The following is a 27,794-nucleotide window of genomic DNA, read 5'->3' as shown; positions in this document are numbered from 1 at the left end:
TTATTTTTGTCCAAGATATTTTTGCATGACCAAAATTGTTCCTCATTTTTTTTTCTAAAAAATAGCAGAAGATACTTCTCTTGCTAGATAGTCGAACGAAATCGGAGACCGGATCCATAACAGATTCGTGGAAGCGCAGAATTGTGAAATATTGACCCTCCAGCTTTCTTTGACGAGCAAAACACGCTGGGCACTCGAAACAGAACCATTCATACAGCATTGTTATTCTCAAGTGCCTCCGGAAACTGTTGGGAACAGCCTCTGCTTTGTTGCCGCGAACGGTGAAAAATATTTTTATCATTCGCCCGCGGCTAACGATGTAAGTTGCGCAAAAAGTGTGTTGCAAATGCCTTCTGTAAATATCATATACAGACATAATAAAAGAACCTGCTGCTGGGTCCTTTCGGTAAATTGCCTCCGCACTCGAAAGTCTTCAAAGTCGCCTTCCTCGAGCGTCGAGGATTCAGCGAGAAAACTTTGTTATGAAAAATTCAGCATTGTCCCCTCGCATTAAGAATAATATTTCACTCTTTAAATTTGAATGTCGTTACACCGGCTACAAAATATTCCTCTGACTGTCGAGGATTTTATAAAATTATAATTCTTTTGAACGAATCTTTGCTTTGTTGTCGGGGTTGGTAGACGTCCTCGATTTTCAAGTACGTCTGGGATACCATGAAGAGTGAGTAATGTCTGGAAGTTTTATTTACGTGGCTTAAAAGTTGACAAAAATATATTATTGATTAAAGTTGAAAATATCAAGTAAAATTGGAGACGATACTATTTATTACAATACTATTTATTATACAATTAATACAGAGTTAAGCTAACTGTTCTGATCTAAAAATTTTCAGATCGGATAATCGAGGTGCCACTGTATTTGACATGAAAATGCATATTTTATAGTTTTTAAATATTTGTAATTCAGGGCTAAAGATTTTTACATTTTGCATGGTAAATATGTTGACGTTATGCGACGTTGGATCAACATTTTGGTCGCTTTTGGTGACCGATGAAGTACACAGAATGCACTGATAGGAAAAAATAGTGAATTAGCATCGACTAGAGATTAGGGGAGGCGTAGTTCCCACGAGAAATTCGTCGTACGACCGTGGATCGTTTGATTAGGTCCGATCGGGGGCGTCGACGTTCGATTAAGGTCGAAGGCCCGCCGTTTAATGCTTCCTCCTATAATCTTTATCGAACGAGAAAAAAGGTAGCGGGCGAACGGGCGTGCGCGGGAGCATGAAATTACGAAAGCTTTCGACAAGAACCGGTTGGTGAACGGGCCACGGGGCGATGGGAAATGGGGGTTGGAAAATGTGAGTTGGAAAAAGGGGAGGTGGAAAATGGGGTGGTGGAAAATGCGGCGGTGGAAAATGGGGTTGTGGAAAAGGGAGCAGTGGAAAAGGGGGGTGTAAAACGGGGAGTGGAAATGGGGGTGAAGCGGGAGCACTAGAAAATGGAGGTGTAAATGTGGGGATTGTGGAATGTGGGCGTCCAGTTGAGGGTGGGACCAGAGGGTTTGAAAATAGGGTGATGTTGAGATCGGGGCTGGAAAGTAGCGAATACAACAATGGGGATTGGAAAATGGGACTCCAAATGTGAGTGTTAGAAGATTGGGAGTGCAACAATGGGAGATGGAAAGTGAGGGTCGCAGATGCTGGTGGAAAATCGGGATTGCGAATGAAGACGTTGAAAAATGAAGGTGGAAAAAATGTGGGGGTTTAAAATAGAGATGTGAAAAATGGGCGGTGGAAAATGTGGGTGAAAAATTGGGATTGAAAATGCAAATATGGGGAGTATAAAGTTGGAGGCAGAAATGTGGATGAAAAATGCGATCATTGTAAAATGTGGGTGAAATGTGGGGGTTGTAAAATTGGGGATGGGAAGCAGGAATGGCAGGCGCGGGAAACGCGTAACGCGTAACGCGGCCGCGCGAGGAACTATTTAAATCTGTAACGCGGGGTTGTAGACACACCGTGGGCGGGCCGGCCGCCATACCTCACCGGGACAGGAACACGGCCTCGATTTTAGGGACATACTAGATTTCACGATCTAGTTACACGAGTGCAGTTTCCCACGCAGTCTAAATGCGACTAAGCAGATTAAACCTTGTTGCGGCGAATGCAGCCATGGAAAGAGAATCGTTCCCGGTGACAAAAGGCGGCCGACAATTTGGTAAAGCGACGGGACGGCTCGTTCCCCGTCACCGCTCGATAGATCGGTGAACCAGAAATCGAACGCGTGACCACGTCTTTACGACCATTTTGTAACCCCTTCTGCTTCCTGTACGGGATCTTGTAAAAGTTACGGAAATACGAGATATGTTCCCAATCCTTCAAAAATGTGATTTGTTCCTTTTTTGGAAAATTTTTTTTTTCTGGATTTTTGGATTTTGGAAATGTTCAATACACGGAGTATCTGTAAATTATATTGTTGTATGAATTATATTTTATTCTTTTGGGAAGAAACCAATTCTATTCCAAATGCTTTTTTTTTTAATTATTATTAGTGCTGTACATCGTTTCGAGATTTTTGGATGATGCATTTTCGAATATAGATACACACATGTGTATGTAGGTATGTATATTATCGAGCAGCGAAGGCAAAGCGATTGATTAAATGTTTCAGCAGACGTGTTATAGAAAATTCATGACTAGATTGCGAATGTTCATGCCAAAATAGACTTTCGTTCAATTATTTAGAGCATTTAAAATTCAAGAGATACCTTATGTTTTATGAAATGGAACAAGTGGTCAATATTTTAATTCTATCTCCACGCTGAACCAATAACAAACCAGTTTTTGTTAACGTTTTCGTTGCCAGCGACGAATTGAATATTTTCGGTTGTTATTTGTTCTTATTTGGTGTAGCAAAAACTGAAAAAAAATAGGTCAAATCTTCGGTCATCGTTAGCAGCTTGGACCAAACGGACTTGTACGCGAACAGCTTGTTGGTATCAACAAGTGTATCCTTGAGGCCAAAACAAACATCAAAAGTTTCGCCGATTGTGTTGCCCCAGTGTAAGTGACTGTTTGCTGGAAACATTTGGGGACAAGCATCACAATACATAAGGGACACAAAAATTCCTCGTTGTTGTTTGCAACAATTGCAAGATCTCAAAGAGGCATAATCCACAAACTTGCAATTACTCTCAACGTGAACGGAAAGTTCATAGATACAGCTCCACGCTTAACGTGTTACAATTGCTGAACTTTAAACACGCATAACTTTTTAATCAGTGAATTCCTCACCTTAAAACTTCGATTTTTGGCATTTTCTCGCCCAGGTGTACAGGATTATACAGTAAAAAGTTAAAATTTTCTGTGTTTCCAATTTGAAGTTTAACCACAATTTTTATTAGCACTTTAGAGTGGTCATTCGAGCTCAAAAGGATAACAAGCTGACACCGACGCATTAATATTTTCAAATATTTTGAATCCGGCCATTGCTTGGTCTTCTTGAATTAAAAAAAAAAAAAAACAAAGAAATTTCCATTCCAGTGGAATGAAAATCGTGGCTCATTTTGGCCCGTTCTAGTGTTAACATCGAGTGCCAACGAAATCGCTGGCCACCGTTCGAGCTCAGCCGGGATTGAAAGGGCACCTCTCTCTCTCTCTCTCTCTCTCTCTCGCTCTCTCTCTCTCGCTCTCTCCACTAAATGTGGTACACAATCAGAGTGTCGGACAGAGTGGCTCCCTATCCCTCGGTTTTCAGGTAGAACGCGCATACCTGGTTCACGCTGGACGCTCTCCGGCGCGATAAGCGGCGCTCGGCGTCGCCTTTTGTTTTCGACCGGCCGGAGTAAACACAGAGGGGATCTATTTTTGTCGTTCGCTCTTTTCTGGAGGGGCGTACGCGTTTTTCCTCTTCCCGACGGTAATCCCAGCGTGTCAGATCACAGACAGAGAGACACCCTCCCCCTCTCCGTTGTATCCCTTGCTGAGTGCGCTCGTCTGTTCAGCCTCTTCGGCATTCACCTCTTTTCCCCACCCCCCTTCCCAGTCGAATGTCCTTCCTATCCCACGATAGTCTGATGTCCTTCGGCCCTCCCGACGTGTCCTTCGCACGTCTGACGCGTTCGAGGAACTACCAGTTGACGGAAACAACACATCTCTGTTCAGATTCACTCGCGTCGACCGAAGAAAGTGCCTGAAATCGAAACACTCGCGAATTTTTCTTTTTAACTCTTTTGCCCGTCTCGATCCTTGACTTGGCGTAACTTCACCTGAGGAAACCGAAAATTTTTAACTTTTTTAAATGTAATCCTGTAGATTTTGACGAGAAAATCACGAAAACTCAAGTTTCAATCGTAGGAGATCACTAGAGTAAAAGTTATGCGTGTCTAAAGATGAGCAATTTTCAGCGTTTTTGACAGATAAGGGCGCCGCCATTTTGGTATGTACTCAGATATCGTCCAATGAGCGCAGCCGCGAGGAGGTTGGTTGGGATTAGGTTCTGTGGGGGGAGATAATTTTTTGGGATAATTTTGAATTGATACAAAACCAAAGTAATTCATGTTAATGAAACTAAAACTGGAAAAATCGAATGTATCAAGGTGACTGAATGTTCTTCTAATTCTTCTGCAAGAAACGTAGTTAGTTTTTCAACATTTTCGAGAACTGTTACAAAAATCCGTGCATCAATTTTCGCCAGAGGTCGCTTTAACAAGAACTTTTTTCTCTGCAAAACCATTTGCGAAAACGAATTGCGAAAAAAGTTTCTTAAACTTTGGAGGATCGTTCGAATTTGTGAAATTTTTTAGAATGAAAACGAACTTCAGTTCTCCACCTCGCTTTTTAATATGAGGTGGGTTTGGAAAAAATTCTATTCAGACATGCGAAAGCAGAGGCTTCGCCCTTAGAAATGAGCTTCGGTTGAAAATCCTTTTTTCATGAAGTTACAGCGGTTCGCAGGTACTTAAATTTCCGGTCAAAATTCGGTGATCATCTAATTTCTTGAAGAACATTTACAGCTGTTGTTCTCAAGCTCTTTTCAATTTTTGCAAAGTTCCAGCTGTTGAACGATCCAAAACTATTTAGCTAACGATTGCTACGAGCATTGGTAATCCTTTAATTTTTTAAAGTAGTATAACTAGTTTGTATGAGTCATTGTAGTTATTTAGACGTTTCCAATAAGTTTGCATAATCTCAATATCAGTCTACCAATTTTAAAGAATTCCCATTTTTTAAATATCCCAATCAAGAAAATAAATTCTGAAATATTCAAATTTCCAAAAATATTCAAATTTGTAGACCGCACAAAACACAAATGCAGTTCACAAGCAATAGTTGCACAGGTCCAATTTGCATACCACCTCGAATAAAATGTATTGTTTTAACACCAACAAAGCTACAAATTTAAAACAAAAAAGTTACAATCGTCTGAACGGTATTATTTACGGTATTCAAGAAAGAAATAGTAATTCTCATTCATGATTCGCTGAACAGCAATGGCCGGCGCACCGAGCAGTAATGACCAAGTAATTACTAATTAATAATCAATAGGTAGGAGCATTAATCGAAGTTGAACGGTCGCGTTCCGAATTGTTCAGAAAGTGATGCATTAATCGTGCCGCGCTTATATTACATCGAATATTAATTCGGTCCCGGGTGGTGGGAAAGAGAGGACTTAAATCGCTTACGGCTCTGTTTGCACGTTTTATATTAAACGCCGTATTTTACTTTATGCCCAGCGCACATGGCGGCCAGTTTAGTGCGATCTCAATAAAAAGTAACCTCGTTCGTATATTCCCTATTACGGTCGAGCACGTGCAGCCTCGCATGACCGCACATGTGTGGTCATTGCCGTGAAAGAAAAAGCTCCACGTGAGCTTATTATTGGACTCTAATAACGAATGAAAACGATCGGGATCACGGAAATCCGGCGGGGACACCGAAATCCGTTAAACAAAACCTGGGACGATTGCAAAATCAACGGAATCGTGCATGCGTAACTGCAACCAACCAAAATTTTTCCTCTGGAAAACCCCGGGAAATCTTCCTATATAACAAAATAATCCTTCAAAAATCCTTCACTCGACTCATTTTTCAATAATTAATTCCAACTCATTTCTCGTTTCCTGTCCTAAATTCTTTTAAATCGTTTTTCCTGGAAACTGATCGATCACAGAGTCAAAAGTGGATATTCACACGGTCATTTCATGAAAAAGATTTTCTCCTTGCAACTGTATTTTATTTTTTATTCATTACATCAGTAATTTCGTTTTATGTTCTCCTAAATTGTTAATTGAAAATTGAACGACCATCCATCAGTATTTGCTTCATCGATACCGTCTATCTGAAGTTTTATTTTATTTATGGTATAATAAAACCGTTGACAACAATATAAATCAATGTCAAACTTTTTTGTAAGACATACAGTGTGCGCTCAGATTACAATATCATGAAGGATGACGTGACAAAATGTTCGTATATATTTTATTAAAAATTCCGGGAGATGATTAAAAATCGTTGCGATGCGTCAATTAGAAGCGACAACAATACATTTGCCACGTAAAATCGTCCAACAGGTTTTAGTCCGTTTTACATGTAACATTCATTAGTCTAAAAATCTACAAGAATCGCTCCCCGGTAATTGGACCGTAAATATTTATCGAACAATGGTGTCACTAATTGGACCGAGACTTAACTACGCGCTGATTGTGTTCCACACTCAATGAATAAAGTGGTGGTCTTTCAATAACATCGGAACGACAGCCTGCGGTGTAGATAACGATATTAATTGATACGAATTATCGAATAAACTGTGCAGCCATTACTACGACTATTATTCTCGAGTAAACTTACAGGTGATTCGAACACATTTCTCTTTAGTACAACAGTCCTCGGAAAAGTACAGGCGTGTTCAATATTACATCGTCCTTATTACACGCAATAGCTACACGTAAACCTTATGTGTACATAGTTGATACAATATTGCGTAAGGGCGGCATGCAGCCGGAGGCTGTTTTAAAACTCGCTCCAGAAATTTATACCGGAGTCTAACTAAACTAAAGTGCATGAAAAATGCAGCAGAAACAAGAACAAACCTACCGTTATAGCTGCAGAATGTTGCGGGAATATATCAATATCATAACTACACCGTGGTGGAATCCTTAAAGGAGTCGTGCTATTTGGGGCCATCAATAATACATAAATTTTATTTCTTGACGGAGACAAACGTATTCTGCGGGTATACACATAACAATTCTGAAACCGGTTTTTCCGTTCCGCTGCATCAATATTAAATCGGTTTGCAATTTTTTTCTCCGATAGAACCGAGGCAAACATATGTTCTCGCGCTCTAGATTATATTCATCGATATGTTCACGCATTGTCCTAACATTTTGATTGAAATAAAGATTTCTGACGTTACAACTTCGAATTATTTGTGAAGGAAGGGAAATTCGAATTACTTGGACGGTACGATAGAATTTTTAAGTCGCGTTCGGTTTCGAAATACAAACAGGTTTCACGCATCTTCGACAAGTCTCGCTAAACCGGCTCGGGTTTTTCGACTCGGACGGGATAAGCCTCGACTTAGGCTCGTCGAAGCTGAAGGTGCACACCTAAATCTATCGGGATCAAGTCCCGACGAAGCCAAAAGTCGCTTTCCTCGAGCTGGGTCGAATTTGCGAAAGTTCGGCAACTTCCGGGGGAGAAGAAGCACGGTTGAAATTGAATTATCGATGCCGCAGCTCGCAGTAATATTTCAAACGTTCCCTCTCTATCTCTCTCTCTCTCCCGCTTTGTATGTTCAGGGGGGAAAAATATGCCACAAGCGAGACACTCAAAAATGCGAAATCCGTTTCCACCGGCAATTAATACCCGAGATTAATTGAACGTGATTTATAAAAGTTTTCGGTGGGCGAGCGCGCGAGCCGGTTCTCCGTCCCGTGCAAAACACCGTTATTTCGCGCGAGCGTCGAAATTAACCTATTAAATCGTTTGTGAAATGAGTTTGATCGAATCGGATTGAGCCGGCGGCCGGATCCACCGCGGTTTAATTACCGGCCCATTATCCCCTGTTCATTGTCCGGATTAATCGGCCGTTTGTAAATTACAATAAAATGTGTACTCGGCGTCGCTCAAGTTTGCTTTGAGACGGCCCCTCGCGCGCCGGTACGATTTCGTGTAACAACGGCCGCGGGGGAAAATTAATTAGCACCGTACCCCTCCCCCTCCCTTTATCCCTCCCGTTTTACCTCTCCTCTTCACGCGGGAAGAACGCTTTGAGATCGGGTGCTGCTCGTCGTTGATTTTAATCGTCGCGTTGCGCGGGCAGAATTTCAATTAGAGGGGCGCGTACCCCTTGTGGAGATCGAAAAATCGATTTTGTATCGCTTAACCCTGCTTCTCTTCTTGGATCCATTCGCCTTTTTTCTTCCCTTAATAGCATTATGCTCGCGCAATAGTTCTTGGCGGAGGTATGTCCTCGTTTTCCTCAATTAGAAGGGTATGTACCCTTTTTAAGCTCGTAAAATCGATTTTCCATCAATTAACTGTGCTCGCCTTTTTGGATCCATTCTCATTTTCCTTTCTTTCATAGTGTTGTAGTTGTATAGTAATTTTTGGTAGAGTTGAGACTCTGTTTTGTTAAAGACGATCTTATATTTGAAAGGAATGAAGAAAATTGTAGGTACTTTTCTTAATTAATTGTGTATAACCTAAAAAATATTCTGTAAAATTTGTAATAGCATTGCTGGTTAGAAGAGAGGTCCAAATTGTTAAAAAAATTAAGAAAATTATCATCAAAGAAGGATTACGATGCACAGAAAAATATGCGCTCAAAGATAACATAAGCTTAATAAACGTGTACTCTACAATTTTGAACACAGTTTTGGGAGACTGTCTCTACGATAACTTTGTCAATTTCCAATATTTTTTCACAAAATTTTGACGTACGCATAGCTGATGAGATTATCATCGACCTGTCGAGCCACATTTTTCATTCTTTTATTCTCCAGAGTTTCATTTTTTAAAATAAAGCGCCTCCAATCGATCTTTTGAAACGATTTAAAACTTTTAGCAAGCTGTAACGAATGCGAAAAAATTTGACAAAATTGCATCCATATGCAAATCGAACCATTGTGGGAACATCAATCGAGGAGAGAGTGCAACCATATGTGTTTACACTACATGCGCGTATAGAATTAATTTCTAGGTCACGTTTTGTATGCATACATCTTTCAGAATTTTTCTAAATAACCGAGAACGTGTCGCTTGCACAACAAAGCAAAGGTAAAATTTATCGACCACCAAATCATTTTGTACGTTCTTAAAGTCATCCTTGGTGGTTCTTTTAAACGATATCCGAGTCGTACTCCCACGCAATAACGACTTATAATTTCAACAATTTTTCTAAATAATCAAGAATGCATTCCTAAGGAAACAAAAATTAAATCTATGCCACAAATAACATTTTGCGAACAAATTGAAGAAGTCCTGAGTAGAGTTTTTGATAATGTTTATGGCCACGCAACAGCTGTTGCTTTTATGGTCGTGTCTGTCTACATACAGCTTAAATAATTTTTCCACGTAATCAAGAATGTATTTAACAAAGCAAAGATAAGATCGATCCATCCTACAAATAACTTTTGGCGATTCTTTCCTATAATTTGTTTATTAAGTCCTATTTATCTGTTTTGAATGATGTTTGGGAAACACTCCCACGCAGCAGCGGCTTGTTTTTTTCCGGTCCGCATGAAATCTAGCGGGTTCATATTTGCTTGTGCGTCGATCGTCGCATAGGAGCGTTTCGATGGCAAAGAATATAGTCCGCGCAATAACGGGTCCATTCTAATTCGAACGACGGCGCATTCGAGCAACGGAAGTTCGAACAATGCCGGACCGCGGTGCGCCCACGGCCGTGTGTTGATTTCAAACAAAACAGAACTGAAATAAAAAAAAGGTGAGAGAGAAAGAGAAAGCAACACAGTAGAGACGGGGGGAAAGAAAAACGGTCCAGATATTCCGGGGGAAAACTGTTTCCGCGGGTTCTGTAGATCCTGTAATTTGAATGTGCGCGTTTTCAAAGCACGTCGATACACAAACACGAAAGGAAAGAGAGATGTCGTTTGAATATTGTTGCCACGGCTTTCGCGGACCCTTGAATTTCAACGGGCAGTATTTTCAAACACGTTCGATTGCAAAGGAACGGATGTTGTTGGAAAACCGTCGCCGCTGCGGTCCTTTCAGCCGCTTTAATTCGAACATGGCGGCTTTCGGGAAACTCGTGTGGACACTGCCCGCGCGGAATCCTCTCTCCCCTTTTCTCTCTTTTTTCTTTCTCTCTCTCTCTCTTTCTCTCTCTGTCTGTTTCTCTCGCTCTCTCTCTCTCTCTCCCTTTGTGTTCTCGTAGTTTTTCGACGCGCCCGGTTACCGAACGCGCAGAATTCCTTTATACACACGGTGAAAGATGAAATATGGTTTCGATTGGAAACTATTGCGCCAGCAGGCAACGCCCGATGTTTTTATTCGGAAACAGTAACAAAAACATAGAATAAACTTGTTCCCCGCGACACTTTATTGCCGAGAAAATCGACTGAATATTTGTACAGCGTACAATTTGTTCGGCTCGACCCGCGCGCCCTGTCTGACCATTAATCGCCGGTTCTACTTGCTGTTCTCTCTCTCTCTCTCTCTCTCTCTCTCTCTCTCTCTCTCTCTCTCCCCCTTTCCCCACCTCGCAGCGATGTACTACTAATTCGACTTTGCTGCGGTTGTTCGATAAATTCCGGCCGATTTTCCCACTGATATTCGCTTCTTTGGAATGTGCATAATAATCGTGCACTGCCGGCCGTGATTTCCTGTGCTGGTTCCCTCGGCTATTAGGCGAAATTGCAGGAGGTCGGTGCGTAAGTAATGCGATATTTCTTTTCGGTTTTTGGAAGCTGAACGCGAAGATACAATTATAATCGTAAGTCTTGATTATAGTATTTGACTGGATTGTAAAAAATGAAAAAGAACAGTAAAATAGGATTTGGTAATTTGTGGATTATATTTATTTATGGAAAACGCGAATAGAACAAATAGAAAATTGTAGACGTTACAAAAATTTATTGCTACTTTACTGTAGATTTATTAAAATTTTTATAAGAGAAATTAGATTTTTATTCTTACTTATTTTTTAATATATTAAAACTTCTCAAAAATGAGAATATCAATTTCAACATTAGAAATTATCAGTTTTTTGTCATAGCTGTTCAGGTACTAACTCCAACAGAAACTATTCAATCGAAATTGTGAGTATGATCGCTGGAAGAATTATTTCGGCGTTCCATTTGTTTGGCTCGACTCGAGCATATCGTGTCTGACCATTAATTGGCGTTTCTACTTGCTGCCGCGCCGGCGGGACAGCAATGTATCGCTAATTCGACTTTGCTGTGGCTGTTCGATAAACCTCTGTCAATTTTTGCATTTTTGAAACGACTATAGTTCGCTGTGGTTGTCGATACATTTCTATCGATTTTCGTATCGATATTCGTTTTTCTTTTTTTTTGGAACGTGTACAGTCTGTCGTGATTGCCTGCATAAATTGGTTCAGTTACTATTGGTGTAATTATACAGATTCTTGAAAAGTGATAAAATTGTTATATTCGGTTTTGAGGACATATTGCTGAGTATATTAAAAAATTGGTTACGTTCTGCTATTGATGATATGAACGTCTAATTATATTTTAACATGCATGTGAGAAAATATTGATCATTTTGTTACAAAATTGGCTGCGCTGTGTCGTTGGTAATTAACGTTGAAATATTATATTATAATACTTCGATGCAGTTAAATATGAAATTAATGCTTAAATATTCGTAGCAGGAAAGCACAATTATATTTCAATTTAAAAGAGATTTAAGAGAGCTTCTATTTTTAATACATTTTATTTGGAACCTTCATCACAATTTTGTCTCGATATTATACGATGAAAATTAACAATATTTAAATTGATGTTCACCACAAAAAATCTTCTGCTTAGTGAAACGTATTTTAATCTACGTTAATATTTGAAAAATAAACTAGGCAACTGGGAACTTCTATGAAACTCTACAGTCGAATTACACATACATTAATTATTAGACTGCACAATTTATACGTGTAAAAGTTTAATGAGTCGACTGTGGATTTTACGCATTTATGAAACATGATCAGATGAAACTTAATACTAGAACCGCAGAATACTAAAGGCGACTAATGTACGATACTTCATAATAATGAGAAAATTGGATTTATTCAGATTTCGTTCAGGATCCATTTTAATATGTGCTCGAATAAAGGAATTTGTTAACAATGTCTCAGGAAAACGGTTTTATGAGTTCTATAATTGTGAAAGGAACAATTGAGAACAAGTCATTTTAATTCATTTGTTAATTGTAGTTCCAAAACAATAAAAATTTAACCACTAAAATTATTGAAGGGGGAAAGAAATTTCTATTCGGCTCCTTTTGGCTGCAATTGACAAAGATAATTTTTATTTTACATAAAGATCCACAGTCTATCAATAAGATTTTTCAATCCATTAAAGTATAATAGGATCTCCGACAATTAGAGCCTAACAATGCAATGTAATTTAGTTTCCTTAAATTTGGATCAAATCGTTCTGAATTATAATTTTTATGAATTTCCCATTTAAAAATCTATACTGTATACACAGCGTGTCCAACCAATTCCTCTCATTAACAAAAACAAAATGCTCCAATTCCAATTCTGAATCCTGCAATTCAATTTCTAAATCATTACTCAAATTAATATTTGGCAGTACGCCGCGGCCCTCTACTTCGCCACTCGAAACGAAATCGAAAAAAAAACGCCTCGATCCAAGAGGATCTTCATCCAACGACGGAATAACTTTAGAATTAAGTTCAAGCGAATCGACGAGTTCGATTCGGTGGTCCGTTGTAAGTGCGGCCTGATGAACGAAGCATCGAAATCGTCGGTTCACCGGCGCATCGTTAAAGAGAGAAAACGAAGGGACGAAAAAAAAAAGAGAAGAAATCACCGGAGAAGAAAAAGACGGTCTATGAATGGATGGTACGGCGTTCTGTCCTCTTCAGGTTCGAGTGTGCCTCGAACCGCCGGGCATTCCGGCAAGTTTTTCAATTAATATGTTTGCGCGACGATGGTGGCTCGAAAATTTGTTTCTCTTTCACGGATTACTTGGAAATTGGCCTTAACTTTACTTCAGGAAACCAGAAATGTTTAACTTCTTTTTATGTAATCCCGTAGATTTTGGCGAGAAAATGCCGAAAATCCAAGTATCAATCCTAGGAGATCACTAGTTCAAAAATGGTACGTGTACAAAGATGTGCGGTTTTTAGCGTTTTCGACACGCAAGCGATTATGAATTGCAAGGTATATTTGCTCTACGTTATCATCATTACCGCGTGCTTGCAATGCCGTTTAGTGGCTCCGCTCGTTAAACGACGCGCGACGGTCACTACATACATGGCGGCGCCCTTACCTGTCAAAAACTCTGACAATCACACATCTTTACATACGCATAACTGTTGAACTAGTGATCTCCTAGGATTGAAACTTGGCTTTTCGGCATTTTCTCGCAAAAATCTACAGGATTACATAGAAAAACGTTAAAAATTTCTGGTTTCCTCAGGTGAAGTTCAACCGGAAATTGTTTTACAACCACCCCTTGAACAAGTTCGGCCATGTAATGTACTATATATGTATATTAGCGGTAGGTTCTCATTTAAAGCTCCATAGAGTGATTAAAAAAAATCGTGCAACTTTCCGAGGATGGTTGCAAAGGGGAAACTTCAATTTTTAAACCAACGGAAGATTCAGTCATGAAATAAATTTTGCAACATTTTCGGCAACGTTGCAATCTGCACCATCTTCGAGAAAAGCGTGTCTTCAGCTTTCCCGTCGGTTCAGTTGAGTTCAAATTTGCGTGTCGTGCACAAATCGCTTTAGAAGAAATGAACGGTGTGTTCTGTACGAGATTATAACAATTTTTCTTTCGCGTTTTACTTTCACCGGGAGAGAAAGGGGACGAGAGGAAAAAGAAAGTCGGCGACGACGGCCGGAAGAGGAAGAGGTAAATCGCGACCGGCTATACGTCGAGATATCGATTCCGGGATTCGAAAGGGGGACACGGTGTATCGGTATTTACATCTGCGGCCACGACGCGGCATAAATCAGCCATAGACTTTCAATTACCGACTGCTAAGCTCCGCCAGGAGCCGTTCAGACGGAAAACAATATTCAGCAGTTATTCGGGGCTTTGCAGCCGGGGATTTTTTTCATTATCGTATTACAAGCCGGCGTTGCCCACTCGTAAGGAGATAAATTGTTCCTCGGCAATATTGGAATATCGGGAAAGCATATTTCATTAGAGCGTGGCGTAGGCACGCGTATTATACATGTATGTATACATATACATAAGGACAACGTGTACGGACGCTCGCGTCTATATGCAACTACGCGCGAACAAAATTTCACGGGGAACCGCTTAAACGTGATACCGTCACGTGGAAATAAGTGCTTTGTACGACACAGTCGTTCCGGTTAGAAATTTATGTATCGTCAAATATCATGCAGATTTCCGGAGACTCTCTCTCTCTCTCTCTCTCCCGCTTTCCGTGGAGATACGGGAAGCATAAACACCGGCCCTTGTGTTTCGAGGGAAACTCCGACCGACAAACCAGGCGCAATCTTCCACAAATATCCCCGATGTAACCTTTCAAATTTTACGCCGTGCCATTTTCTCTCCGAAATAAAAGAAACTCGGGCTTAAAGCACGATAGAGCCTTCAAGACTCTGGCTCCGATTGGAAAGAGGAGAGCACGTGAGTGCTACAGTAGAACGAGTCAACGGTACTCTCAGACATTTGGATAAATTATATTCGGACGGCAGCTGCAATTAGAAACAGTAAACATATTCAACGAACTAAAGTCTATCAATGTAACACTTCCAGTATTCTATGTTGATTAACACTAGATTTGCGGGACCCGTCAAAATGACGGATTCTAATATTTTTAATTTACGAATATTGAGATTGTAAAGATGCATCCATGAGGAATTATTTAACAAATTGATTTCTTTGGATAAATATTATTAAAAAGATGGCCATAAATTTTGAGTGATACAATCATGTTATTTTTGTAAAGTAATGTAAAGTAGTCATTTTTAGTGCTCCGTAAACCTAGTGTTAAGGGAATAGGAACTTCCTAAGTGGCTTCCGTTCCCTTGCAATTGCATTTCTTGCAACGTGCCTTCAGTTTTCCACCCTGATCAGTTCAGTTCACTTCGCTTTTGCATATCGTGCAAACGCCATTTTGAATATGCAATAAGTTATACAAGTGAAGACTACAAGCTGTAAAATGGGTCCAGGTACGTTGTTTTGTGATTCGATTTTACGAAATTGTAACAGTTTAAATTTCAACAATTCCTCGAAAATGGAAAATTTAGTATAACAATACTTTTCGAAGCAATTGTGTGTTCGTATTATAGCGTAATACAATTGTTACTGCAACGTAATGTGACTGTACATGTAATTTGAATTTGGCATCTCCATTTTGCGGATTTACCCGGAAAATATGTGCAGTTCATTTTTATTATAATTGTAACAATTCTGGAATTAACGGAAAATTCCTATAAACACAAAACGAATTTATTAATATTGTTGCACTTCATAAATGTTACGTGAACTCTCTTCAATTACACAAATTGCTGAAGTTCATTTCCCACCAACATAATTTTCAACATAGTCTTCAACATAATTTTTATCGAAACTATATAGATGGTATCAGTCTTTGCTTTTTAGTATCATCTACTGAACGGCAAAGTGTCAATCAAAATCAAATTGACTGGTTTTTCGGTCCATCACTCAATTCGCAAACCGTCGTTCCCGTGGAAGCGTGTGGAAAGTTCCACGCACTATTACAAAGTATACTTAGGAGAATTCTCCACTTCGCAGAGTTGCCGGTCCTTCCAATTAGTCTGTAATACTTTGTGATTACACCGTTGAAATATAAAACTGCAGGGAAATGCAAAAGAAAATCGATTTTTCGAAGCCGTCACGGTAGAGAACACCTTCAAGAGACTTTAACAAGAGCCTGTTAGTATACTTTCTTGGACACGATTAATATTCACCTCAAAGAAGACTCGTTCTCCCATTTAAATTTACATTGAGCGAACCTCGGAGGCTATCCCTTATCAAAAATAATGCTGCGCCTTCGTTAACATACCTTTCGTCGCAAACTTTCCGTATCAATATATTCTGCAACCTGCAGAAGAATCTATAACAATCACCTATTTGTTATCTATGAACAAAAAAGTTAAGATTCGTTGGACCTAACTTAACCACAGGAAATCAAAAATTTAAGCGACGATCACTACATGGCGGCGCCCTTATCTACCAAAAACGCTGAAAATCGCACATTTTTACGCACCCATAACTGTTGAACTAGGGATCTCCTAGGATTGAAATTTAGATTTTCGGCATTCTCTCGCCAAAATCTACAGGATTACATTTAAAAAAGTTAAAAATTTCTGGTTTCCCGAGGTAAAGTTTCACCTTCAAATCAGTAATGTTAATGGGTCTGCCAAACTTAGAAATTGAAATTCTACAATTAATACGAAGGGCTAATTAGTGACCTAATTAACAAACGTGAACATTTTCGCTTGAAATCACTTCGGGCGCAAGTATATTATACTGAAACTAATCTTCATGAATCAGGCGAATATTTGACATGCAAATTCACAAACGTATTCTATTATACTATTCTATGTGGTGGCACACAGACTGACCAATCTCAATCCAGTGATCATTTCATGTTGTTTGAAACCACATTTTCGTGCAGAGAAATTCCAAATGAAACACAATTTTAGAATTCATGTTTCGTACGAATTTTTCTTACTTAAAATTTTTGTATTTTTTCTTTCGTACAGAGTACATTGTATTTCGTTATACATTTGTAGTTTCATACGTATAAAATAAATGGAAGAATTTTAAAACAAACGTAGATTCTTTTCACTGTTCGAGCTGTGCACTGTGACTTTTTACAAAAATTTAAAAATCCATTTAACCGACTGTTTTAGAAATACTAGAATTCAAAAGCGAGTTGTTTTGAAAGTCAGTTTCCGTGTCAACCGTATTAAAAGCATTCGAGTAATTTTTGTTTGGTATGAAATTTCGGTGGCGACTCATGCCGAAACCGTGGTATTTTTATTGAAATGTTTACGCGGAAATTGTTATCGAACGAGGCCGGACAATGTTAATATCGGAAGTATAAGGCGACGTTTGCGGAAGGATTTCGAGCACCGCGTGATTAAAATTTCCGCGGTACGAAAAAATATTCGTTCCGACGAAGCCCCAGAGGAAATAGGTCTTCCGCTGGCAAATAAATCAAAAATGCGGAATGAAATTATTCCCTGTAGCTAGGCTTCGAAGAAAAATCGATTTCGAAAATACATGAGAGCGCCGCCGCCGCCATCGCGCGCCGATCCTCCTCGCTCGCTCGCGCGCGCGCTCGTCCATAAAGGTCAAAGTTTATAACCGGGGGAATTTTGCATTCGAAATGGTTTTCCCGGTGAATCAACAATTTTCCGCGTATTGCGCGCGCGGCTCGTAAATCGAGGAGAGCTTTTTATAATACGTAGAACGTGTATCAGAGTTATTGAAAAATTGCTACGGCTGTTTGTTTAATAATGTCCGTTGGATATTACGCGCGTCAAGGGCGAGATGCGAATGAGGGCTTTTTTGCGAAATACGGTGAATGCAGCGCTGCTGCAAATCCAACTGCAAAACAGGAATTATTACAAAAGCTTTATAAATCGTAGCTTTAAAATCCACGGCTTTGCGAACGATCGATGGGAACATTATAGTTTCGAAATCCCTTTTCACGTTCTATTCGGTAAACCCGGCGATAACGCGCAACATTTTCCAGTTCTGATGGACTACGAATCGTTTCATGCTTAAATCCTTGCTCTGCAGTTCTTTTTACAATCGCGTAAAAGTGGCTACTTAAATATATCCTTCACTTGCAATGATATCAGAAACATTTTGCATGCAGCTCGAATGGTAGCAGTGGATAAATACGCTTCAAAGCATGATTTTATACTGAAATCATTTTTCGGCGGTTTTGAAAGCACAGAAATTTTATTGAATATCTATACTTTGAACGGGCAAATTATTAAAGATATTTACGTAAATCGACAAATTTATAATGAAACAATTTTTTAATCAAAATCGAACACAAGTTAAATGGGAAGCTGCATTGAATTCTTATTATTTTCAAACGTACGTTCAGCAATGCCATAGGCAACATTCAAACTCGAATGTTTAATGAACGTATTTTTGGTACCATGACTCTCATAATTCGATTTGACCAGTACACTGCAAGTGCATACTCCCTTTGACTTTCGAAATTCAAATTAAATATGTTATTCAATCCCAATAAATTGCATACAAAATATTTTTTACATCATCACGCTGTGTATTCAGAATAATATTTAGAGAAGAGAAACATTTACACGGGCGACAATTTACACTGACTTTTGAAAAATACGAAATTATCTTCGACAAAATGTAGACTTGATTAAATCATAAAATATTAGGGGAATCGTGATGGTGACAAATACGAGTGAATTAAACAATTTCCAAAGAACGCGGCGGAGATGTACGATAAAATTGAACAAATATTTAACGGTGTAACAGAAAAAATTTGTTTAACAGTCAGGCTCGAAATCGGAGACGGTACTGTACGGAAGGGGTTAAATCGTCTTTAGGAACAAATCACAGATTGTCTCACGGTAATCTCAGGGACTGAAGTGTTCGAAAGGCTTATCAGCCGGGTGATTTGCATAAAATTACACGTTCGTTTCTTCCGCGTCGTAGCGAAACTTAAAATTTGTCCTCGCCGATGCCGTCGTTCAGATTGGCCGCATCGATAAAGCTCATCTCCAGGGAACCAACGGGGAAACTTTCGAAGATCATCTGGTTCGCTCTGAGATTTCCATCGAACCCAGCTGAAAATACACACCGGGACGCCGTTTCATGGCTTCGTGTGTTTCAATCTTCCCCTTTTCTCTTTGCCCTCGCTCCGCTCTCCCTCCCGATTATCTAGGCAGTGAACGACGTGAGTGAATGTTTATTGGAACGCCCGAGCGTAATCGTGAATTGCTTAGGGATATATGATAGCCCACTTCCAAAGACAATCTCCGCGTTAGTGGCCCTGTCTATTTTCTGTTAGTTCCCTCGACTAGCTCTAATATTACTACTCGATTATAACGCTAGAATTGTCCAACTTTAATCATTAAATCTTCAATGATCACCTTCTGGGAGCTTTTAGATTGTTTGTACCAGTGACGGGACGTTTCGTGATTTTTTGTGGAACAAATTTTTGCTATTTCACTGACTTGGGACACTTATTGGTCTTTTGAACTCTTCATCCCCTTTCTTTTTCTCTCCTGAATCTATTAAACAAAATACTCTCCTTATCTACAGAACAGATAGAAATTTCAACTTATAGATCTCTCACCTGAATCCATTAAAAAATAACTATTAAATAATAATTTATTTACCATTCAAAATAATATTTCACCCAGGAATGAACCAAATAAATTCGTAAATTTCGAACATTGTAGAATATTTTGAGATAAGGACACCATAAAAAGGTAACATTTTGGAACGTTTTGAAACAACATGGTGTGCTCGATCACACATGTAGAAATTTCTGCACCACCGGGCTCGCATTTTAAAAATTGATGTGAAGGGGTAAAAGAAGAGACTCAAGGAATCATCCTGCCGGAAGTCCAGGAAATGCAGCGACGAAATTTAATTCGCCCACGAAACCCGTGATGCAGCACCCATTTGCCGGGAACAATATCGCACGGTGCGTCGCCTAATTCGTCGTATGGGCAGCCCGGTTTCTCCTGGTCGGTGGTCGGTGCATCTGGCGTTTAAAAAACTCCGTAAGACCGCAACGAGCGCAGCACGGCGCCGCTATAATCTTCCTAATTAGCGACGATGGTCTTTGTAGGCGGTTCCGGTCGTCGCGTTGTTTCCTTCTTGGCCAGCCCCGTGTGCCTTCCGACAACCCCTGCGGCAAGACTACCCCCTGTTCTCGCGTTTTATTCGCGAACAGCTTTCTCTCTGTTTCTCCGCTTTGAATTCGTCGGGCTTCAAACAGTCCGCGACGACGTCTGACGGGGCAAGCTGAAGGATGTCGGGCTTCAGAGCCTTAAACATTTCCTTACGCTCTCGTCTCGCTAATTTCTTTGGGCTCGCAACAAAATACCCCGGGCCGAGGGTTGCAACGTTCAACCCCGTGCACGCACCCGGCTCTCTTTCTTTCTCTCTTTCTCTCTCTTCGGGGGCCCCGGCTCTATTTTTCCTCTCCTCTTCTATTTTCTTCCTCCTTTTCCTGTTTGTTCTTTTCCTCTTTGCCCGCCGACCGTCACGGTGCACCGTAAGGAATGAATTATTACTTACCGCCGACGCGCCCGTGCCTCTTTCCTTCGCCGAGGCGCAGCAGCGCAATTTTTGCGCATACGTAACGAACCGTGAAATTAGTTTTTCCACGCGTAAGCCGACGGGTAAGCTGACTCGTAATCCGATTTGCCCGTCTTCCGATCTAACAACGTTGCGGGCCGCTTAAAACGCCACCCTAAATGCCCTTCTCGCGACGCACGTGCTACGGGACTCGCCAATTGCTGCGGATGAGTCGAACCGCTGCCGTAGTGTTCGAGGCAATGCTACAAGGTGCAATTTTCGAAGTACGAAATCTGACAAATTTTTGTCGTAAAACATTCGTTTCTAATGCTAACCACACATCTTCTACGAAATATAAGAATTTATTGGTCAAACTGAAGCGTAAAATCGACTATAAAACTCGACACATTTCCTGAAACACGTGCTATTTGTTTACTCGATTAATTTGATTTTTACAATTAGTGTTCGGTATTATAAGGCCATTTAAACACCGCAAAAAGTTCTTTGAAATATTGGCAATCTGTACCAATTTTTCATGTTACGTGTTTATCAACTTCGATTCGAGTTTTAAGAAATATTCCACAAAGTACCACTCGGATTTCTTGCATACTACTTCTGGACACATTAAACTTTCAGCAGCAATCGATCTTATTTGCCCGGGCTCGCCAGAATCGAAGGAATGGAACGAAAAACGTTAAAACGAAAAAGTCACTTCGAATAACTTCGGGAATAGCCCCATTCAAGGAAGTACAACGTTTTTGGGACACCCCGTATATCTGTTATTTTTGGTTTTACGTGTCATACACGCTCGAGAAAAAAGTTGCGCTATTTCAAGAAGCGGATGGTGGTGGGAACAATTTTTTTAGGGTCATTTTACAGGAGATCTCGATGTCATAGTTATTTTCTCAAGCGGGACCCTACACGTTCTTTGTCGTGGAAAGAATTTCTTGTCTGAAGGTTTCCTGCAAAATGATCTTACAAAAAAATGTGTTTCGCCAATGGCGCTTTTTGAGTGACTTTTTGTTCAACATTTTCTCCAGGGTACCAAAAATAACGATGCCATTTAGACGTTCTCATTCGATTGATTTTATCACGTTCGTTGGAACCGAAGCTTTCGTCGCTTTTATCTCTGATAAAATTGAAAGCTAGATAATCGTCTCAGCGGTTGTTTTTTTTTTTCGAACAACAAGCCCAGCTTCGCCTGTGTCGGCACCCTTTCTTAGGCTACGTGACGCGCTCATCCTCTCACGGCCATAATCTCTCGGCAGTATCGTTCACGTAGACCGTAAGATCACGGCGCACGCGGCATAATGATATCTCGTGGCGCGTTTTTGCTCGGGGAAAATTTATAGCGAGGTAATAGAGGGCAAATTAGAACCACATGACTGGCTGCGCCATCAATCTCCTCGGCCTCGGCTTTGGGCGTGCTTCTTCCCGCTTCGGGGAATAAACTAAACTTGTCGCGTGCCACTCGTCACCCTGAATTCCTGGCGAACCTGCCCCTCGACCGATGAAAATCTTCGCGCTCCCTTCGTTATCTAATTATCCGGCTGTTGTCTGACAATCATACAGAATAGGGTGCTCCTCTGATTCCTGTAACCTTGAAATATGCTCCCAAGACCCACGCCCCCTTGGCGGAGGCATTTGAAAAGCTGATTCTGGAACATTTGGAGAAATATTGTCGTGCGTCTGAAAGAGTCAAGTGGGTTAAACTTCACCTCGGCAACCCAGAAATTTTTAACTTTTTACTATCTAATCCTACACAGGATGATGAGAAAATGCCAAAAATCGAAGTTTCATGACGAGGAATTCACTGGTTCAAAAGTTATGCGTGTTTAAAGTGGAACAATTTTAACACGTTTAGCGCGGAGCTTCCGTTCACGCTGTAAGCAAGTGCAAGTTCGTGGATTATACCTTCCTTTTGAGATCCCGTACATGATTCTCTGTTTTTATTACTCGGTTACAGCTTACCCCAGAACAAAGTGTAATTGCTCAACTTTAAACACGCATAACTTTCGAACTAGTGAACTCCTTACCTTGAAACTTCGACTTTTGGCATTTCCTCGTCAAGATGTGCAGGATTATATAATAAAAAGCTAAAAACTTCTGGGTTGCCAAGGTGAAGTTCAGCGATCAAATGTTAAGATTGTGTGTATAATGTCTGAAGCGGATTGAGGAGGTTCGTGGAGGTTGTAATAACCTTTTTTTACATTTTTTCAACCACCTCCGTTTAACATCAAATTGTTCAAATTAAATACAGCTAGCGCAGTACGTATTCGAACGTTCTCGTGTGTCTGAAGAAAATTTCTCGGGCGCGTCGGACGGCGGTAACAAATTTCACGGCGATTAAAATCGATGACCCGGTCCCTGATCTATATAATTACCAGTTATCTGTAGACCGGAAATCACCGCTCGTACCTCATAACCGGCTCTGCCGTGTGCAATACTTTCTCGCGGGGCAGCAGCGTGCTTTCCCGGCCCGTGAGATTTATCGTCGCATTTTCTTCCGGCCACGGAGAAACGAGTTTTCTTCTGTGTTTTCGGTTGCCTCGCTCTCCTTATTCGCCTTGTTTCCTGCAACACGATGATAATAATAATGGCGGTGATGAATACAGGTAGACGGCGATATGAAACTATGAAGCAACAAAGAAATTAGGACTGATGCGCCGCGGCCTCGACGAGTGGCCTTGTACCGGAGAAATATTCTCCAACGAAACCCACACAAAGCCACCAACTTAAAGGGGGTTCCGCGACAATTTCGAGAAAAGGCTTTTTTCTTTCTTGCAGCTTTGCATTTAAAGAGATGCAAATGCAGAGTGCTCGATCGTCGGGCGGGTTTCAAATTTTCAAACCTTTTTCAAGAGTGATCATCTACGTTGTTTCAAATCTGACCATTTTTTTTCTTCAAGTGATAAACTTCAGATTATTTTATCATTTCTAGTTGGAGTTAAAAATCACGTTCAAATCCTTCGATTATCGTACCATTTCTAAACTTCTGGAAATGGCAAAATTCAACCAATAAGTTGGGTGTACAAATTAATTCGTGGCCCTCGCAATTAATCACTAGTAACTCTGTGAAATATTCTGTAATATTCTGTAAAATGGTGTAACTCTATTTAGAACAATGGGGATTAGTTTTAAGACTAGAAATTAATTTGTACACCTAACACTTGTACGTTGTAAATTGCAGAGATAATTTTATTAAAAGATTTTTGAAACGAGTCTACAAGTCAAAGAAAATGGTAGAACTATATTTCAAAATTGCAAAATGGTTTGCCAAATACAATGGCACTCTGTAAGGGGCTGGCAAACTGCGGGCACGCATCAAAGAATGAATCTCCGAGGAGCGTTATTCGGTATCGGAGGCGTTTGGTTTTGACAGCCACTTAGGGACACAAAGTCCGCGGAGCTTTCGCTTGCCAAGACTGATTAGGTATTACGGTAATGCGCCCGCGAACGGCAGTAATCGGTTTTACGGGGGGCCAGACTGCGCGGAGCTCCGATCGAATTGATACCCATTGACAAATACGTTTAAGGAGCGTCTACTTGGACCAATCGAGCCAATAATTTATTCGCCGCCGTTATCCCGTCGCGGACACACTTTTACACGGCTCGTATTTCCTGGAATAGCTCCTGGAGATTCATGGGGGGCTTCGAATAAAAAGGGAAAATGGAGAGAACCACGGCAACGGCGGCCCACGGTATGAATACTCATGTCGCATTGCGCGACGTTTACTTTCCTGCACGCACACTTAACACCGGCGTGCCGCGTGCCTCTGTTGCGCTGCTGTGTGTTGTACGCGTGAAACCATTTAGAAGGAAATGCAACTAAAAACCGAGCTTGATTGTAGCGAGCGCCGACCGCGTTTCTTTCCCGCGTTTTCCTTCGCGGGGAACCGTTGCACGGGCCGCGATCCCCGCGCCTGGAAATTGCCGGTATTTCTTACGACTCGTTGAATCCTAATTGTTTCCACATGCAGTCGCCATCGCCGGGAGAAAAAAAATCCTGCAGCTCGTTCCGCTGAGATTTCCAGCGAGAGCCGAGCCACTCTGCAGGCCATTTAAGTCGCGAACCCGACAAATAAATTTGTTCACTCGAACCTTCCCGATCCAATTTTTCGATGCAATTTAAAGCGTGGTGCATGGAACTTGATCGCCTCGTGTAACTCCGAAAATATCAGTTGGGTAGACAATTTTTTTATATGCAAAAATTGCGTAGTTTGGAGTAGCAAATTGTGTGATGTATATATAAGGGAAGTGGTTTATTTTTTGGATACTTTGGTAAAGGAATTTTGGGAACGAAATATTCTGTAGCGCGTCCTTCGTCAAAACTTTGTCAAAAATTGATTTTTGGGAGTATTTTGGTGGTACTATCTTTTCAGTAGGTACCTTTATAATCCATGAATATTTGTACGTCCTTTTCTTAGAGTAGAAATTAGTGTAGATTATTTTTTCAACTGCTCGTACAAATCTCTGAAACGCGATTCACTCCGCAGTTTCATTATTTTTAAAAGCCCAGCGTTGTCATTTGTCCGAGATTTGAAGAGGATTCCGCATTTGTGAAATATTTTACCAAAATCCATATTCCATTGTCGCCCGATATTTTAATAAAACCTGAATTCCATCGTGGGCAAAGACTTTAATAAACCTCGGATTTCATAAAGTTCGGATTGCATTGTTGTCGGATATTATCCTAAAATTTATTCTTCGCGGAATCGCTCGGTGGTTAACTCGGTATACCCGTGGAGCGAATTTTCCGTTCTACGTCACGCGATTTTGTACAGCGTCGGTTCCGGAGTGTGTTCTTAACTACAACCCCAGCGGAAATGAACGATAATGAAGGTGAGGTACGTTGACATTAAATTGAACGCGAAAAAGAAGCAACGACAGCGTGCGGAAAAAAGGAGTGGGAGGGGGGGGGGATGGACGAGGGTGGTTACCCCCTTCGAAGGCAAATGCGTTGCGTGCTCGGTTTACGTTTTCTACCGGTACGAAGGCAACGGTAATATAGTAGACACTATAACGTAAGGCGAACGATACATTATGCTACGGTTCCCCGAGAAACAGAGGGAAAGAAGTTGACGAAATTACGACCGGCGATAAATCATCTCGTAAGCTCGGGCCCGGGCACGTAGAATCAAGAAAAATGCCTAGCCTAACCGTTTCGTCTCCTCTCTCCTTTTTGCGTTATTTTTCCCTTTGAACGTTTATCAGGCAACGTTTCCTTAATCGATGCACGAGGGACCGGAGTGTATAAATTTCGCCGAGTGAATCTTGTAACAACGGAACAGATTGCCGGTGTACTTTATGACGGGGGACAGGAATAGAATGACACCGGAGAAGTTGAATGGCACGGCAGACAATAGTATTTATTACTACCATTTTTATCTGGAAGTTAGTGCCCGGAAATAATTAACTGCAATCTATTCCGGAATACAACACGCTCCAGTTCTTCTTATCCCTTGCCCTCCCCTTGCTGATGTTACCAAATTTATTCCATAGTTTTTTTAGCAACTTCCGGTCAGAGCAGACTGGTCCGTTTATGTCTGGGGCTATTTTTTTCTACTGTTCTAGGCTTGCAAAAAATCTGAGAAAATTCTAGAATACTTATTCGAGTCTCCATTTTAATACTGTTATCAATAAAAAAGAAAAATGAGAAGTTCCCCTTTCTTGCACTTTGGAAGGAATTCAAAAGCAAAATGAAATCCGCAGTCTATTCATCAGTCGTAGCACATTGTCGAAATATTTTTGTGGCTCGCTGCCCCATCTTGTGTACAGCCACCCCTTAGGATCGTTATGGGGGCGCCCCGTCGAATCAATCTGGCTCGATCGAGCCGTTTCACCGATCATAATGGAGGCGTTTCTTTCGGCGTGTTTCCGTTGAATTCTTTTCCGAATTTACGCCTCAGACGATCCCCGTTTTCTCCGTCGCTCGGCCGTCTACCCTCACGGTTAACCTCAGGCTGCCGGTTCAGGTTAAGGGTGGGAAAAACACGAGTTGGTCAGCACGAGGCAACATCGAAGGGAATGCCCTTGGGTTCACGGGGTGGCTCAGGGGTGGAACGAAGCCGAGTGGAAATTGCCACTACGCAAACGCGCTCGCAGGATAGGCTAAAGGTCTTTTTATAACATCCTGCGATTCGCAGGTGCGAGCAGGTGTCGGCGAGGCACTTCCAGCAAATATACACTGTTCATTAAATTACCGATGTTCGGATTGCGACAACAAATACTGGTTACTGGTGGTTCTTTTTTTTTATGGGAAAATATCGCCTTATCGTCCGACAATTGGGTCATGCAAGGAATTGACCCTTTGGAGTCGAACGGCTACTCTGAGGAATCAGTGGAAATGATTATAGCACAATTAATTTATTTGTTCAGGCGTGTCTCGATAAATAATTGCGGTATTGTTAGTTTTAATAGACTGTACGAAATAGTCACACTTAGTGCTTGGTAGTTCTAGTGTTAAAAATAAATTTAAAATTTTTGTTTTTGAAAGCTCCGGTGCATGCATTGTGGACGAAGCAAGCTTTTAAATTGATGAAAGTTCGTAATGTTGAAAACAGAACCTCGCGTCTTCGTTGCCTAACAATTTCCATTCGTTTAGAAGCTTCATTCATTCTTCAAGCGATAAGCAGATTACTTAGCCTGACAGAAGTTTAAAAAGTGCATTTTAAAAGTTCTTTTTATCAAAAGATACTCGTTTCTGTTGTAAGTAGGCACATGATTTAGTTCCTCATTCAAAAATGTTTGTACAAACTGATTGAAATTAATCTTTTCTATGATATTTTATATTGATTAAAATACAAAAATAAAATATATTTTTACATGTACTCTTCTATATTCGAACTCGAAATTACGAGCGTACCAAGCTTACAAATTTTTCAAATAATTGAAACGCGAACGCAAATTGAATTTTGCAAAGAAATTTTTATTGAAATATTCCGTGCAATTTTTCGCCTGAAAAATGCAGACTCATGACGTAGTTGTAGCCTGCTATAGACACCTATTCGACAAGCGTTTTTTTCGAAACACGTTCACCGAAAAGGTAATCAATACTTCTGAAAAACCAATCGACTAATTTAGCCATTGTTCACTTTTTATAAATGAAGAACGAACGAGTTTCAGCAAAAATTGTGTTCTTCCGGATCAAAAAACTAGAATTTTTTCAAAAACGGAAAATTGATATTTTCCATGCCAACTGGAACGGACACTAGACTTCTCTTGATTTAATACGGACGGAAAAATTTGTCTTTAAATCCTCGAAAGCATTTAAAACTTTTTTCTTGAATCCTTGAAGATTCTTGGAACCGTTTCAAGAGGAGCTGAGAAAACTCTTGAGAGC

At 40.6% G+C, this 27,794-nt stretch overlaps 1 protein-coding gene across 4 annotated transcripts in view; it reads left to right on the top strand.

The window, feature by feature from the left end:
- Positions 1 to 27,794, top strand: part of Ten-a (Teneurin-a transmembrane protein) — a 1,070,822-nt gene that overhangs the window by 63,850 nt on the left and 979,178 nt on the right. The window lies entirely within an intron of this gene.

The sequence above is a fragment of the Halictus rubicundus genome, chromosome 7, assembly GCF_050948215.1.
Source record: "Halictus rubicundus isolate RS-2024b chromosome 7, iyHalRubi1_principal, whole genome shotgun sequence".
NCBI lineage: Eukaryota > Metazoa > Arthropoda > Insecta > Hymenoptera > Halictidae > Halictus > Halictus rubicundus.
This window is presented reverse-complemented; position numbering and strand designations above follow the sequence as displayed.